Below are 16303 nucleotides of genomic sequence, written 5' to 3' on the forward strand. Positions count from 1 at the left end.
TTTGGCTTTGAGATACACCATGCACCATGTCAAAAATGGGGTTGTGCTAGTCTTGGAGGTTCACACGATGACATCCAGACAAACTGCTGTGCCATCAAGGTTAGCACTAGGATAAGCCAGCACAAGAGGGACTTTCTGCCAAATGGGTACTTGTTAAGGGGTTCGTGTGGGCTGTGGCTGCCTGCCCCATCACACAGAAACATGGTGGGGGGATGTTTTCAGGCAGATAGCCTCAGACATGGCCATCTGCTGTAGACCAGCAGCTCTCCACAGTTCACCTTCCAGTGGCCAGCCACAGTGGCTCCTGGCAGAAAAAGCAGAAATACTTTCCAGCTTGCTCGTAGCCCAGCAGAGTCCCTCAGGCAGCACCCCTGTTGCAGCTTGCCAAGCTCAGCTGGGAGAGATCCCGTAAGAGACCCTGCAACATTCTGAGGGCTACCAGGGTGATCACTTCTCTTGTCATCCCTCCTAATATCTACTTCCAGGTAAACAGGTTGTACCTTCTTAGAGTTGCTCTGAAACTCAAGGTTTGCAGAGAATTTCACCTGAATTCGCCTACACGTTACCAACTCATATGGGAGTTAACCTAAATTGTTATTCTGCTGTAGATTATATGGTATAAATTCCAATGTGGAAGCTCTGTAACTCTATTCCAAACTGTTGCACTTCCAAAGTTACTCCAGGGGAACAGGTTTTTTTTTTTTTCCACAGTCACTGTACCAGAAAACTTCCCCTTTCAGACAAGCCCTAATTTGGGGTGAGCTGAGTCAGATTGGAGATATTTATTAAGTTATTTTGACTTCTGATCGAATACTTTGTTTGACAACATGTTATTGGAATGTAGTGCACTTCTGGCTACTGCATTGTATGTTCTCAGGTCTATGAAGCACAACCGATGTAGGAATTCATGAAAACTTTGAATCCATTGTCCAATAAAAGCAGCCAGTAGGTTTTTTTTTTAAATGAGAATTTGACTAAATTACAAGAAACCATTACTAATAGACTAGGACCAGATTTACGCAGCCTATAAATACATTGCAGAAGGAATGAGTATTCTCTTGTGGCATGGATGCGTTGCAGAAGACTGTAAAACTCCTAAGACTTTTCTTAAGATTTAGAACAACTGCAAAGTTGCAAGAAGGATCTAGGAAGAGGGATTTGGGGAGCAAAGGGAAAGGAAAGGCTAGTTCATGTGATCACTCCAACAAGCTTTTTCCTTCTCTCCTTTGTCTTCTTGTGTCAATCCCACTCACAGTCTGTAAGCACTAGCATCTGTGTTTCATAGGAGAGGGGTTTTGAAACATGGTGTTTCCTTTTCCCACTCTGAAAATGACCCCAAACTAGTCTCTTACTCATTTTATGCAATTGTTTTGGAATTTGGAAAACCCCACAGATACACTGTACAAAGCTCCATGAACATCTGGAGACTTGGCCAGTTCTGCACAGCTCTGACTTTCTTTTAACCGGTACAAATTCCTTCACTGATTGTGTGCCTAAGGTAAATTACTTCCTTTTGAAGCTGCTCACGTGCACGCCGGCTCAACTTTCCGCCCGGGTGAGGACCAGGAACGGACCAAAAGCTTAGTTACACCTCGCTGATGAGACAACTCCTCACTGGCTGTAAAGATCTTACCCCCTTGTGTGGGTGGTTGGTGGTGAGGTGGTTGGTCCTTGGGCCCCTTTCCCCCAGCCTCTGTCTTGCTCTGTGCAGTACAGTTTTGGCATTTGCTACATTGGCTTTGCTCTCAGCTGGTCTGTTAGGCCGTTTTAGTATTCCTCAGTTATATTTACTACATTACATGGGGCAGGTTTCACCTTCACCCAGTTTTTCTGACCTTTCTTCCCTCTACCAGTAGTTACTAAAGTCTGTATTTGACTAAAATGCCTAACAAAAACAGATATCTCTTCTTTCTTTAGGCCCCAAAGTAATCTTAGCAGCTGAAACTTTCGTAAGACCCTGGACTTTTAAAACATATTTAAACTACTCCTGTCTTTATCAGCAACTCTATCCCATTGCATGCAGCTTTCCATTTCTGCTCTGGAGGCAAAACCAACTTACTGACTGAAGCCCAGTTATCTATAAATCATATGCTTCACCTGAGCTGTGTTTCTTCACAGGGAATTTCCACAGACCAAATTTGTAGGGCCTTTTTTAAAAGATTTATTGCATCTGCATTTATTACAAAGTTTGTAGACATGATTGCATCCCAACAAACCATTAACTCATTCAGTACTTTGAGCACACTCAGTCAAATTCTAGATGCCCATTTTTCAAAGTAACTTTTTCCCCCATTTTCATCTACCAAAACTGTCAGGGCACCAAGGGAGCTGGCGGCTGCTGGGGCTGGGAGTGTTGGTGGTACCCTGGGAGGGTGATGGCAGCGCCTAGCAGCCAGAGCTCATCCCATCACTCTAGCCAAGGGCTCTTGGGCCATGGGGAGGTAAGGGGAGCCCTTGGGGATGGACAAGGATGATTAGGACTGGCAGTGACCTCAGGGACAGTAATTGTGTTTGAAACCAAACAGGTTGTGCAGTTGCAAGTCCCTGTCTTCACTGCATCTGAGTGTCCATGATGATGGTTTCTGTACATTTCACAAATCCTGTTCTCTGTTCAGTAAGCAAAGATTCATTCTGCAGCTCCAATCTTAATACAAGATCTGGGGGATAGGTATCTTTATGCTGAAAAGCTTTATATTCTATGATTTTTAAAAGGCTGATGAATTTTCATTACATGCACTTGAGGCTTTGCTCTTTCTTTGCTTACCTTCTTTTTTAGTTGCTTTTTTTCACAGTACTATCATTGAACTCAGTGATTTCAACTTTTGCATGCCTGACAGGTTTATTGCACAAAAGCTTTTTCCACCCTCTGTAGGAGTTGTTCTTTCCCTACTGATGGCACTGAAGTAGGTTATCTGCCTTACCTGCAGCACTACTATCCCTTCTATCAGGCATGTGGCCTGATTTCAGTCAAAGAATTAAATTATATATTCAGTTAATTTGAACCAATTTCTCACCAAAATGAGACAGTGTGTTTCTTTGTACACAGCCTCATTTCCTCCAGTACTACCTCCAATATCTGCTCTCAGATTTTTCCTGTTGGTGTCTTTGTCCATGGCATAGAGTGGCATAATTTTTAGAGTGGCTTTGCTTACAATCTACATTTCTGGTAAGAATTCCTGTCTCTTTAAACTTACTCCTAAAGTGGAGTTTTACCTCCACTCTATTATACTTGTGAACTCCTGTCAGGTTTTAGCTATCTAACTTTTGGTAGACAACACTTCGGGCATTGACAAATGTTTCTGTAGTAGGTGACAATGTATAGGAAGACTGCTAACACAGAGCACAGTTTTCTAGCACGCCAGTTTTGGGGGATGCAATGAAACAAAAGACTGCTACAGCCAAAATTAACATGATCTGTGCAGAGGAAAAGACCCAGATTTCTTGTGTCCATTATGACTGCTTCATAAACACGTGCTCAGGTTTCATAGCCAGTTCCAGGTCATGTTCATAGCTTTCAAAATAATTAACGGATTCTCTTCAGGTGAACACCTAACAATTGGGCTGGACAACCTTCCACTCTTTCTGAATCCTGCTTGAAGTAAGCCATCTCTCTCTGTGTGCTGTACCATGAGCTGAGTGTCTGACTAGCAGCTGTGAGATGCGAGGTCCTTCTAGGTCCTGAACTACTTTCCAGGATGAGCCTAGCTCTTAGGCGTGACAAGCAATGGATCAATTATTCATAGTCACAGATGAACTTTATTTATTAACCTTTAGGGTTAATAAATAAATTAAAAGTGAAGAGCTGGCAGATTTTTCTAACAGCTTCATTTATAGCTACTGTGACATAAAGCAATTTCAACATTTCCTTTTTATGTAAACAACCTCCCAACAGGAATGAGGAAGAAAAAGCTGGGAGACATCTGCTTGGCTTCATCAGTCTCTCTCTGTCTTCTAGATCCCAAAAGCTTCTTCGACTACTTTGACCTTCTTACACCCTAATTCACTTGACTGTAGTTGCAGTGCAAGTACTTTTCTGGAGTCCTGGATAAAAAAATCCTGCAGAAGTCCCAGCCAACAATCACAGAGAGTACAGATGTAATACTTTTCTGTGCTGCTGGGCTGACCATGTATCCAAAATGGCAGGTCCATTCCTTGTTGAGGATGTACAGATCCAAAACTCCTAACAAGGAGCTGGACTGCTGTATGCTACTGCATTTAGAAATATCATCTTGGGGTCTTGTAAAGGCCATTAAGTATGTGTTCTCATACTCAGTTTCTGACCAGAACCTCTACCTGGGAGATTCTAATTTTTATTTTCCACATAAGAAAACAGGCTCTATTACAAGATTTTAATATACAATTTCACAGACTTCAGATTTTTTTTTTCCCAGTGACACAGAGCCATCTCCTCATTCAATAGCTGGAAGCACACATATGAAGATGGACAGCTGTCTAACTTCCCATGGTTTTATCCATTTCCTGAGTTCTACTCAGCCCCGAGGCATTGCCTTTGCAGAGCCTTTCTCTTAGTTGTGTACGATCGATCCTTCGTCTGCCTCTTCCCTCCATCCCTCATACTAAATGACCTGCTTCATTCTGAGCCCTTCAGGCAGCATCAGTGCTCGTGGTGGCAGTCTATTCCCTACATTTAGCTTCTGTCACTCCTGGCTGTCTGAGCTTCATTGACCCTTCGTCTCATTTAAGATTTCTGTTGCTCTTAGTCATCACCAGCATCTTTTAATCCAGCTTGTCTTCTCTTACAATCTCATTTGCAACCTATTCATTTAAATTCTGTTTATCAGCTTGGAATATAGTTTTAAGAAAAGATGCTGACAAAGGGAGAGGTGTATTGTACAAGGGCATTGGTTTATCACAAGAAGATACCTGATGGAAGAAAAACAGAGAAGTGACAGACAAAAGCTATCAAAAAGCTTAGAATCAGTTAAGGGATACAGACAGTGGGAAAACATAGGAAAAAGCATAAAAAGAAATGAAAGGTTTTCTCATCTTCTTCAGAATCAGATTGCAAATACATTTTCCTTGCCCTCACCCAGGTAGCCTGTTTAAAGACGAGTGTGTGAAGGCAACTTGTAAAGGCAAGTTGCAAACCCTGCAGTCACAATCTATGAACGTGTTCATTTATCAGGTAGTCAGACCCGTGCAAAACATCTCAGCACATCTCTGAAGGTCACCTGCTGCAGAGCAGAGCCCACAGGGGAAGCCACGAGGGCACATTTTGCTGCCTCAGTGCCACGTAAGCCAGGTTAGTTCAAAACACTTCTCCTAGCAGTTTAAACTAGGTCATCCCTGTTCTTCTGAGGCAAACAAGGAACACCCATCTTTCCTTGCCCCTGGCAGTGCCATGGAAGGAGAAATCTTCAGTGAAAGGGCATTAAAGCTCAGGGAGTGCCAGTCATACCTTAAGCCTCTGCTGCTGTTCAGCCAGCAAATATAAATCAAAGGTTGCCTCTCGCTAGTCATGTCAGACCAGTTTAAACCATGTCCATGCTCTCTCCCAACCATTTATTGCTCCCTCAGCTGTGACATGTGTGAAGGGTAAGCCTACCTTAGTCCTATCTCTTGGCACCTTAGAATTGAGTTTCCAGTCTCTGCCACTTCTCATCTTTTGGTTCATGTTGGAGAGCAATTGCAATTTCCATGGGAAATTAGCTAAACTATATGCTCCAGAAACAGCCTTGGTAACTAAAGAGTTATCAGGTCATAGGACCAGACTGAAATACAGCCTCTGAAGTGCACTTAGCATGGACAATGGGCTCCCAGCCTGAAGTTTCACTCTACGGATACACTTTTATTTTGCTGCACTCTTTGCTTGTGTAGCATAACCATTATGTTTCCATGGGTCAGTGTAGCAAATGGGGGATGAGGGAATTGTTCCAAAGTTTTCTTTTGGTTTAAGTTTGGGGTTTATATTGGTTTTCTTAAAAAAATCTTGTCAGAAAAAAAGTTTTGATTCTGATCAATTAGGTTCAGATAAACATCTTGCAAACAAATACTGTTGCAATACAGAGATGTACAAGGAAAAGGGTGCTCTGCACTGCTGCTAGCGTTTGTTCCTCATACCAGGTCACAGCTTTAAAGACCACAAGAGGAACAACCTTCAGAGTCTCTTGAACTTTGGAGAAATTTTATGCCTTTTACATATGTAAGACTTTATCAGCCTGAGGGATACTTGATGCTTTCTGTCAGTGCTCTTCTGTTAGAAGTTTCTTTCCATGCATCTGCCATGGTAAGAAATATTCTTACCATGTGCCCCTAGACTCCTTCCTGTGTTTGAAATCAAGAAATCCCATCATAGCCCAGGAGAGCTAAATATTCATTTCAAAGCACGACAGAGTTTCCCACAAATGAAGTCTTAGTGGGACACTCAGAATACTGCAAACCTACACGTAACAGAGCAAGATGTTCTTTAGAAGTTTGTTAAAAACTACATTTAGTAATACAAAACCTGTATTTGATGATTGTATACTTGTATAATCACATTTACAACTTAACAAATCTTGCCTGAAATTCTTTCAGAATCTTTTCTGGTGTTGCATTATTGTGATAAGTTCAATTTTGATAGCTTAAATTTTTGCCCAAATACACTTGTTTTGCTTTGATATGTTATTTGCTCATGATTTTAGAACATGTTTAGGTCTCAGTCAAGCTATAACTTTATAGGTTTGCTTATTTACTGAATGCATTCAAGTGAATAAACACGCCATTTCTTTGTTACAAACAAAAGCAAAGTTCCTGGCTTACATCAGTTTGTTGTCCCAGAATAGAGTCAAAGGCTGCTTAGGTAGTTTAGATCCCTATTTAGAAATAGGAAAACCTTTGTTTTGTGTACACAGATACTAAGCACTCCACCGTGAGATGTTAGAGGAAGCTAGGGAAGTTAGCAAGCCCAGTGCTAGCTACATTCTTGGCAGGCAGTCTGCCTGTAGCATTATTTGGCATTTGTGTTTACTTGCCACATATGACAATTAGTAGACTGGAAAGACATGGAATTGATGTTTAGTACCAGGCTTGTTAAAGGGTATATGAAAGTTCATCTTCTGTTTCCCTTGATTCTTATTCCAACTGTTTTACCGTATACCATTCCCCTAACACCCATAAAACTGTAGCAATGCTCATTCTTTTCTTAGTCAGTGAATTACAGGATTTGCACAGGATGCAGCAGCAAGCTGTAAACAGAAAATAAAGCCAAAAACAATTCCATAAATGCAGTTGTTAACATTTGAGTAACAAACATGATAGCAAAACAGGTACTCTTCAACAACATGACAGTAGCAAGCCCCCTAATTCCAGTGGGCCTTGAACTGGAAACTGAGAAAAAGCTTGCATTTGGATCTTTTCAAATTCTTTCTTGAAGCAGCAAACACCTGTGGGTGTGCACTACCAGAACACCATGTCTTTTTGCCTTTACTGCCCCGTTGCTGCAAATAGGTAGAATTCCAGATACAGTGGAATATATTGAATAGTGAACCGCTTTTTTGATTTATTTTTTACTTTTGTTGTTGATTTTAGTTTGATTTTGTATGTTTTGTTTGGGTTTTATTTGTTTGTTTTATTTTGGTTTTGTTTGTTTGTTGTTTTGGTTTGGTTGTGTTTTTCTCCCCCCCAGAACTAGTTCAGAATTCCACAACTGGAAAGATTTCTTTTTTGTGTGTTCTTGGGCAGAAGCTTGAATGTAACAGTGCAGTGTATGTGGGATTTGCCCTTCAGTTATAATGTCAGTAATTTTTTCCATTAGAAAACTACTGAATCTTTGCTAGAGATTTTTTGCTCAAAAGCATTCCAAACCCTTCTAGAAACCCTGCAACACAGCTAATCCCTTCTGCATCTAGCACAAAATCTCCTTCAAGTTTAAAGGCTTCAAAAGCTAGTATAAACCTCTTCAGAGAGGAAGCCAAGACAAACATATTTGTGGGACAATCCCAGCAGAATCTAATCATGGAGGGAAATCACCAGAAGTGAAATCTGGCAGAATATTGAGCTGGCATCTGGAGGGTGCCGTTGCTCCTAGTCATAGTTATCAGTGTAGAAACTTCAGGAAGTTTCTACATCAAGTCCTTGCTCTGTGAAAAGGTAAAGCTCTGCAGCCACTGTTCATCTACTGAAGACTAACCTCAGAGCAAGACTCAGCCTTGACTGGGAGAGGCAATCTTTAAAGTCTGATCTAGACTAGATTTCTTGGTGGCAACAAATCTGAAGGATATTTTGTCCTGACTAAAAATTCCTGGTTGAATTCAGGGAAGCCTTTGCTACTGACTGACGTAAATAAACTTTACTAGTTGAAAGAAACAAGCAGTTCAGCTTTGTATGTACATTTAGTGAATCAACTTTTGTCTAGAAGCATTGGGAAAAGGTTTTCTCTTATCTTCAGAAAAATAGTGAACCCCTTCTCAGAGAAAAAGTCAACATGAAAAAATAAACATCAAAAAGATGAAACTGAGTGATGCTAAGAACAAAATATGTACTAAATTAGGGCTGTATGTTTTGCCTTTTATTAATGGTATCCTCAGAGGATACTGACTCACTTGATGACTGAAGTGCTTGTGGCTTGGGACCTATCCTGAGCCAGTAATCCTAGAATGAGGGAAACTCTACTTTTCTTTTGCACAAGAAAGTTTCCAGATCTAGTTGTCATTTGCTTCAATACTAAAAAATACTGGAAGCAAAGCACTCAATTAGGCTTTCTAAAAGGCAACAAGTTATCATGTGAGGTTATTCAGCTGCTGGTAAGGTTGTCTAAAAAGGAACAATCATGATTTCATCAGCCTGTTACTACTGTTCCCTTTCTACTCATTCAAACCAAGGATGGGTTTTGCGAGTCATCACTTCACCATGTCCCTTCAAGGAGGGCTTTGCCAGCCATGGGGACAGACAGATCTGAACTGTGGTATGAGGAAGAGAGCTGAGGAGCCAGCCGGGGTGATTTGTTCTCATCCATCTAGCCTGCCTTCAGATTCTCTCTCTGATGAAAATTTCTGTCCTTTCTCTTTGCACAACTCTAACACACTTGCAGTTGCTTTTGTGTTGTTCCCACTAAGTGATAGATTAAAGGGCTGCACCTCTCTGACTCGGCACTGTGTTTACACTTGGGCATTTTAGCTTGATTAGAAATTCAACTCTTGCTATTACTCAGGTGTCAGGATTACTGCTGTGGAAAGCATCTGCCTTTAGGGAAAGGAGATAAATAATTCAAACATCATATTGAAAGTCACCTTCTTCTTCCACTGTGCTTGATATTTCCTGGGACCTTCTAGCAGTCATAATCATTGTGACGTCTCTACTGTGTGACTCTGGCACTGTTGAAGGGATGCTGCAACTGCAAGGCCTCTTTTGCCTTCATGCTACACTAAACACATGGCAGGTAGGAAGTTGACCTTCCCAATGGTAATATGTTAAAGGATTCTCATTGTCAATGTACTTCAGTCAGAATTGCAGAAATGTCATTTTATGTTTTCCCTACACTTGGCCTGACCTCAGCAAGGTATCAATCCAGCTTTGAAATCATAACTATTATTAAAAAAAAAAAGTTATAAATGTTTAATTTTATAGTTAATAATTGTTAATAGTCTAAGTGTTTTGTAAAAGGACCCAAGATGAAGAAACTTTAAAACCATAAAGGTTTCCATATTTAGATGTAAAATTCTAATACAGTTTGAAAAGTCTGAGCAGGGTTCTTTTAAGCAGGTTAGTTATGCATGCAGTGAAAAGATGCCCTCAAGGTGCTCACAAGCCAGGAACCTGCTGAAGCACTCCTAGGGTTTTCTTCTCATTCCTCACATAATTATCTCTGCCTATTTGTTTCTGTTGCTACTAGGTACCTTTTGTTTCCAAATTATTGCCATGTGAGTGGGCTTTTGGAACTGCCTGGAGCCCTTGCTAAGGCAGGGAGTCCTGTGCACAAGTGGCAGTAGTCAGTAGCTCACAAGCTCACACTACACATTGGCCTTGGCATGATGTCTCAGCTGCACGAAGATGAGCTTGTGCTAAAGTCTTCACTGAACTGGACCAAGGGACAGTACGCTTCATAAGGTGATCTTTCAAACATCTAACTGGTGTTTAGCAATAAAACCCAGGAACCTGAAGTGATGTGTGAGCTATTTTAAATGTTAATTTTCAAATCCTTCCTGTCTTGAACATTTACAGTAGATAACAATGTTTATGAAATACACCCAGTGCTATTTTTGTCTAATTGGAAGTTACTCCCATGGTCTTATTGGGAACGTGCTGGGATGTAGAGCTGTGTAACTGACAGATAAATGACATTCAAGCAGTGATGCAGTGGGAAAGTAGCTCCACTTTCAGCCAAATAACTGCTGCTCAAGCCTCAGCCTACAACTGTTTGTTAGTACATGATGCTTCATGGACAGGGCAGATCTCTAAATACTCCACTTCTGGCTAAGCCATGCCTATCCTCTGTGCTGAAGATTGTAACCCCTGAAGAGGAAGGCTTTGTGCTACATTCTGGGGTCCCATGGATACTCTGTTGTTCTTCTGCACTTGTCTGAGTTCTTAGAGCTGCCCCTAACCTGTGCAATATGACAGTGCAGTGCCACTGTAAAGTGTGATGGAATGCTGAGACAGCAGGGGAGTGGCTTGGTCTGTAAGAGCACTAATTCAGGCTCCCAGTTCATACAGATCAAGAATATTTTCTACTTAAGAGGTCTCTACTGCTTTAAAACTGTCAGTCAAAATGGGTTTCCTTTTGGTTTTGAGGGAGAGGGAGATTTTTTTCTGAGTGACCTTAAATTACCCTGACACTCACAGTGGCCATTTCTTCCTCTGTAGTCCTCCCCCAGCATCTTTTTGTCCACAATACATCAGATCCATTCATGCGGTTTTCTCCTTCAGTCTTACACTATTCCTAAAAAACTCACAAAGGAAGAATTGAGATTCCAAAAAATAATGCCAGCAGGAAACAGAATGGAGACTGAAGCATTCTCATCTTGAAAAACAGGCCAACAAAGAGAATATTGTCTTCATTTTGTAAAAGTTTATTGTCAAATTGCTTTGACCTCAGCTTTAGACTTATCTATATGTTTCCCTGTAGCAAAATGTGACATGCTGACAGAACAGCATCAGTACTCACAGTATAGTAATCTCATGACATCTTTTGTGGTTGGTCTTTATGCTCACCATGATAAAACAGCAGCCAAAAAAGGGCACATTATATCTAATTACCCTCAATCAAACTTGGATGCTATGCAATGGACAAATAAAAATCAGCAAATGTTTTCTTGACTCAACTGTTGGCAGTATTCAGCTTTTGAAATCTTTCAAAATAAAAGTATTTATGAAGCCTTTTCACTTAACCAGGTGCATTCCAGCTTCTAAATATAATCCTGTTTTTGGCTGGAAGCCTGCCACAAAGGATCAGTACTGAATATTCCTGATAGCAGCACATAAGCACATAAGCACATATCTAGCTCGTGAAACAGCTGGTGTTTCTTTAGCTGTGCTAAAGCTGTGCTTGATCAGGAACATCACAGTCAGCAGGGATGGCAATTAGAGTGAGGTCTGCAGACATGAATAGGTCATGCAATTAGTGCAACAGTCAAACAACATGAGATTTTTAAAGTCTGCAAGGAAAGACTTTATATAAAACCAGCAAACAGTCCCTGGTTCTACTAGAGCGAAATGAAGAAAACACTGCCAATATGGAAATTCTGAAACAGCCCCGAAACATTCACATCTCAAAATTGATGCCACCATACCTGTACCTAATGACTTGGAGTCCAAATAATTCTGAAGATAAACTATGTTTTAAAAGATCTTTCAAAATGAATAGCTTTAAGAACTTTAGTTACACAGTGATGGAAAACATGCACTTCAGAGTTGCTTCCTGGGCTGAAAGTTATGCAGTGTGAATGAGGGATTTGGTCTCTGAATACAAATTTATATAATAATCTGCTTCAATTTAAATAGAAAAGTGGTGGTGTACAATGTGGACCTAGTTTGCTTTCACTTACCCTCTTTCCCCCTGATGAGAAATCCCTTCAGATAAAGAAGTCATAAAAATAGGATGGAAAAAAACAAGGAAAAAGGATTCAATTTATTGAAGGTAGAATTGAGATTGGGAGAAATATCACTGTATAGAGAAGTTCAGAGATGCACCTCATATAAAATTTCACGTTAGTTCATAATCTTGTGACATATCTAATGACAATGTCCTGGGGGGTGGGGTAGAATGGACATAGCTCTTAATATAGGACAGCATGACAGATAAGCTATCAGATTTTCATTATAGTGCAGAGGCTTTTTTCACTTCTACTGGATTTATTATAGTAGTTATTAAGGTCAATAAAACATACCATTGACTCCAGGGAAGATGACAACAAATACAGCAAACAAGCTGTTATTGATTTGTCTCAGGGACAATGAAATACCCACTGACCCACTCCCAGATCAGTTATTTACTGCTTTTCTTTGTTTCTAGATGACAGCTAGCATGACAAATGTCTTTTATATTTGTTGTATATAAATATTGTAGTTTGTTTGAATACATATGTGATGGTTCAGAATCTCGTGATGCACAGATGAGGTGCAAAAATCTGTGCAATGAGATAAACAGATACAGATCTGAAAAAAATGTTAGAGTGTCTTTTCTAGCACAAATGATCTTAAGAAAAGATATTTGCCAACAAAGGAATACACTGGGCATGGATGTTTACATGTACATCTGACTTCTAAATGCAAGTTTTCATCTTCCTCATATATTATTAAAATTAATGGATGCCAGTACCTTGTCCAATTACAAGCAACGTCAAGATTTTTATTTCAAATTTTGAATTGTGCTCCTGTAGCTTGTGGTATCATTAAAAGTCTTTGGCAGATTTATATTACACATAAATTACAACCAACTGTGAATTACTGGGTTGCATTTCTACCAAAAGCTTCAGGTAATGTCATAAACCAAAGGAGAGAAAAAGCCTGATTCATTAAACTCCCAATGGAAACACAGATCTGTAACTGCCACCTAATTTGCAATTTTAGATACAAGCTCTGAGTGAGGGAATTCTGACACATATACACTTCCTTGCCTAGATTCCCTTCTCTCAAATCCTCCTGCTTCATCATTCCCTTCTTTTTGTGACTCCTCACATCCCTCTATACTGTGCATGTTGCTTTGAGTGGCAGCTATAATCACTGTCTCAGCTGCGATTTTAAGTCTCATGAGTCCTAATATCTGTTTATTCTGTTTCACATTAACACTGAACTGCCCTCTGCAGAAAAGTCAGCAAAAGTAAATGTGGGGCAATAAACACAAGTCTACAGGCCAGTGAACAGGCTTAATTCATTAATGATGCTGTCTGTGCTAACCTCCTATGTGGAGAAATTGTGTATCTGGGGTGCTATAACCCTGTCCTGATACTTATATTGATGCAGATTCCCAGGACACACCATCAGTCTGTCCCACCTTAGTCACCCAGGGAGGAATGATTTCCACTTTGCATTTTTCTGCCCAGTTTGCACAGCACGGCATAGTACAGAAGGCAATTTTCTGTGAGGATATCTTTGCGAGGATGTATCAGAGAAAGCCTGGCAGGTCACCTGCATTGTGGCTGTGACATTCACGTCCAGCCTGTCCACAACTCAATAGCATGTGTTTGATAACTATAGACATGTGGTTCCTTCGATTTCTAGCATTCAAAGAAAGGATATTTAATATAATACATTTTTTTCCCTCATGTAAAGTCAGGGGACCTGGAAACCAAGAGAAAGGACCACTTCCATGTCCCCAGCCAATGCACTGGTAGATGCAGCCCAGTGTCAGTGGCTCCAGGACCCTCACTGCTAGCCAGCTGAATGGTTTCAAAGCACAGTGCCCTACCAAACCCTCGTCAGTGGGACTCAGTCATGTCACCTAATGCCTGCCCACACTTTAATGAAATTACAGCAAATAAAAAGATTTGCTTTACATAATTTGCACCTGCATGATCTACACCTCACCTTGTCTTCCTCCGTGCTCACAGTTTAAGGTTTTTGTAGCTTTCTGAAAATGTTGCAGAGCAAGTAATAATGAAAAGGTTAAGTAAATCTAATAGCTAGCAAGGGTTAAATAAACCTAATAGCTAGCAAAGAAAACCCAGAATTCAGAACTGCAAAAAGCCAGGACTTGCAGAATTTGGCACTGGAAAATAGCTTGTACAGGTGCAGAAACATGACAGCTGTGTATGATCAGAGCCAAGGAATGAATTAAAATTGTTCTTGAAATTCCCTTGCAATTAGTGCAGGGACACTGCACATCATCAAAGTCTGTGCTCTCAAGTCCAGGATTTCACAAAGTGAAATAATGCTCATGACACTAGCTATGTTTCAGTGTGATTAGCAGTAATTAGACAGTGGGGAAAGTCTCTGCAGACCAGAAGATCTGGGACCCCTTTTTGAAGTCTGATGTGGAGAGGAATTTAAAAAAACCTGCAGGCTCCCATTTTAAAATGGAAGTCACATCTGCCTGATTTTGACCTTTCCTAGTAAGCACTTATTGAGACTGTAAACATCCATAAAACAAACATCTTGTTGGATGTATCACTTTGGTCAAAGTGGATGAACAAAGCTCAGATGATCTCCCCATACTGATAGTTCACCTTTTTCAACACAAGCTTATATGCAGATAATTTTTTAGGAGAAAGAACACCAACTGGCAGAAAGGTATGTATAAACTAATTTCAGTGAATTAGTTCCTCTGGAGCGTGATTGGTCAGGGAAAATAATTCAATATAAAAAAAGGCATACTAATTTTTAATCTTTGATTTTTCAGAGTAAACATACAATCAGTATTAAAGACCTGAACAATCCCATTTATGTCAATAGAAATTTTAAAAAATGCATAATGGTCCAATTTTTGTTGAGCCTTTCTGACAATGAAAGTGGGTTTTTTTTAAGATTTAGGATTTTGAAGTCTCAAGTTTTTTGAAAGGTTGTCCTTGATGTCTCATATACATAACCTAGACTAACTTATTATTAAAGTAAACCCCTAAAGTCAAGTCAGAAAATGCAATAATAAAGCTTCTACCAAAATGATTGTGTGTTATAAATACTTTATGTTTTCTTTAATATAATACTAATACTATTTTTTCAAGAGAAAGAAATTGGGGAAAAAAGGTGGAAACTGCATCTATCAAAAAGGATTGTACACTGGTGTAGACAAGATAAAACCCCTCCAAGTGGTCAGTGTGCCAGAACACTGCATTAAAGACAAATGATGGTAACATTTTAAAATGTGCCTGTTGTGAAAAAAATGTCAGCCATCTTCTCACTTATTGACTTCAAGCATTACAAAGATGTCTAAAATACATATGAATAACATACATGATCTTCAGGTCATAAAAATTTGTATTGAAAGAAAATTAAGTTGTTCATTGCATGCAGTTGTAAAAAGTTTTCTATGGCACTGCAGGAATTTATGCCCACATTGATTTTATACATTGTTCTGACAGAATTTACAATAATAACTGAGCATAATGCATTAATTTTTATCAAGATTGGAGACCTACTGTGCTTTTTGAACTGCCTAACCCTAAAGGTGTATCCACATCACTAAAATGAAATGTGACCATGTGACGCAGGATGTGTAGACCTGAATTCTGCGTGTGAGTTTGTCAATAATTTTCCTCTTGACCTTGGCAACTCACTAAGGAGGTCTATTGGCACACTGCCAGACACACTTGACTCCCACGGGACTTAGTAAAATGTGTGGAAGGATTAAGCCTTCAATACCATGTCGCTGAATTCATTTACATAGTTGGATCCTCAAAGGGAAGATTTCCTTATTTGCAAAGGTGTCTCTGACAGACATATGAGACCTAAAATTTTAGCAGATATTTTTTCCTTCAACTCATCCTAAGCAACAAAAGACAGAGAAAAACAATTTCCTTCACCAACAGGCTCTAATCCTTTATTGAAGCTTTTTGACAGACCAAGCTTTCCCAGGCAGCTTCTTTCTGCTGCACTGGTGCCTCATCTGTGGTGAGAACATCTGGGGAACTGTTTTGGGACCTTTCACTCTAGGATGCAGTTCTGTTTGCAATTTTAAAGTCCTGGAGCTTACGTACGTACAGATGCCATATCAAAATGAACAAACAACAATCCTGCAGAGTGAAGCACAGAGCAGACAGGAAATGCCTTAAGGTAACCCTGGCAACCTTAATTTTCTCCATTTGTGCAGTCTTTAATTTTGTCATCACACAGTAATGGCTCTCCTTCAGGAGACTTCTCTGCCAGATGTTTAGAGCAGCACCAGCAACCACCAAATTTAAGGCATCTAGGCAGTCTGTGCTGGAAAAAA

Source organism: Myiozetetes cayanensis, unplaced genomic scaffold (assembly GCF_022539395.1).
Source record: "Myiozetetes cayanensis isolate MyiCay16 unplaced genomic scaffold, myiCay2020 scf1, whole genome shotgun sequence".
Lineage (NCBI taxonomy): Eukaryota > Metazoa > Chordata > Aves > Passeriformes > Tyrannidae > Myiozetetes > Myiozetetes cayanensis.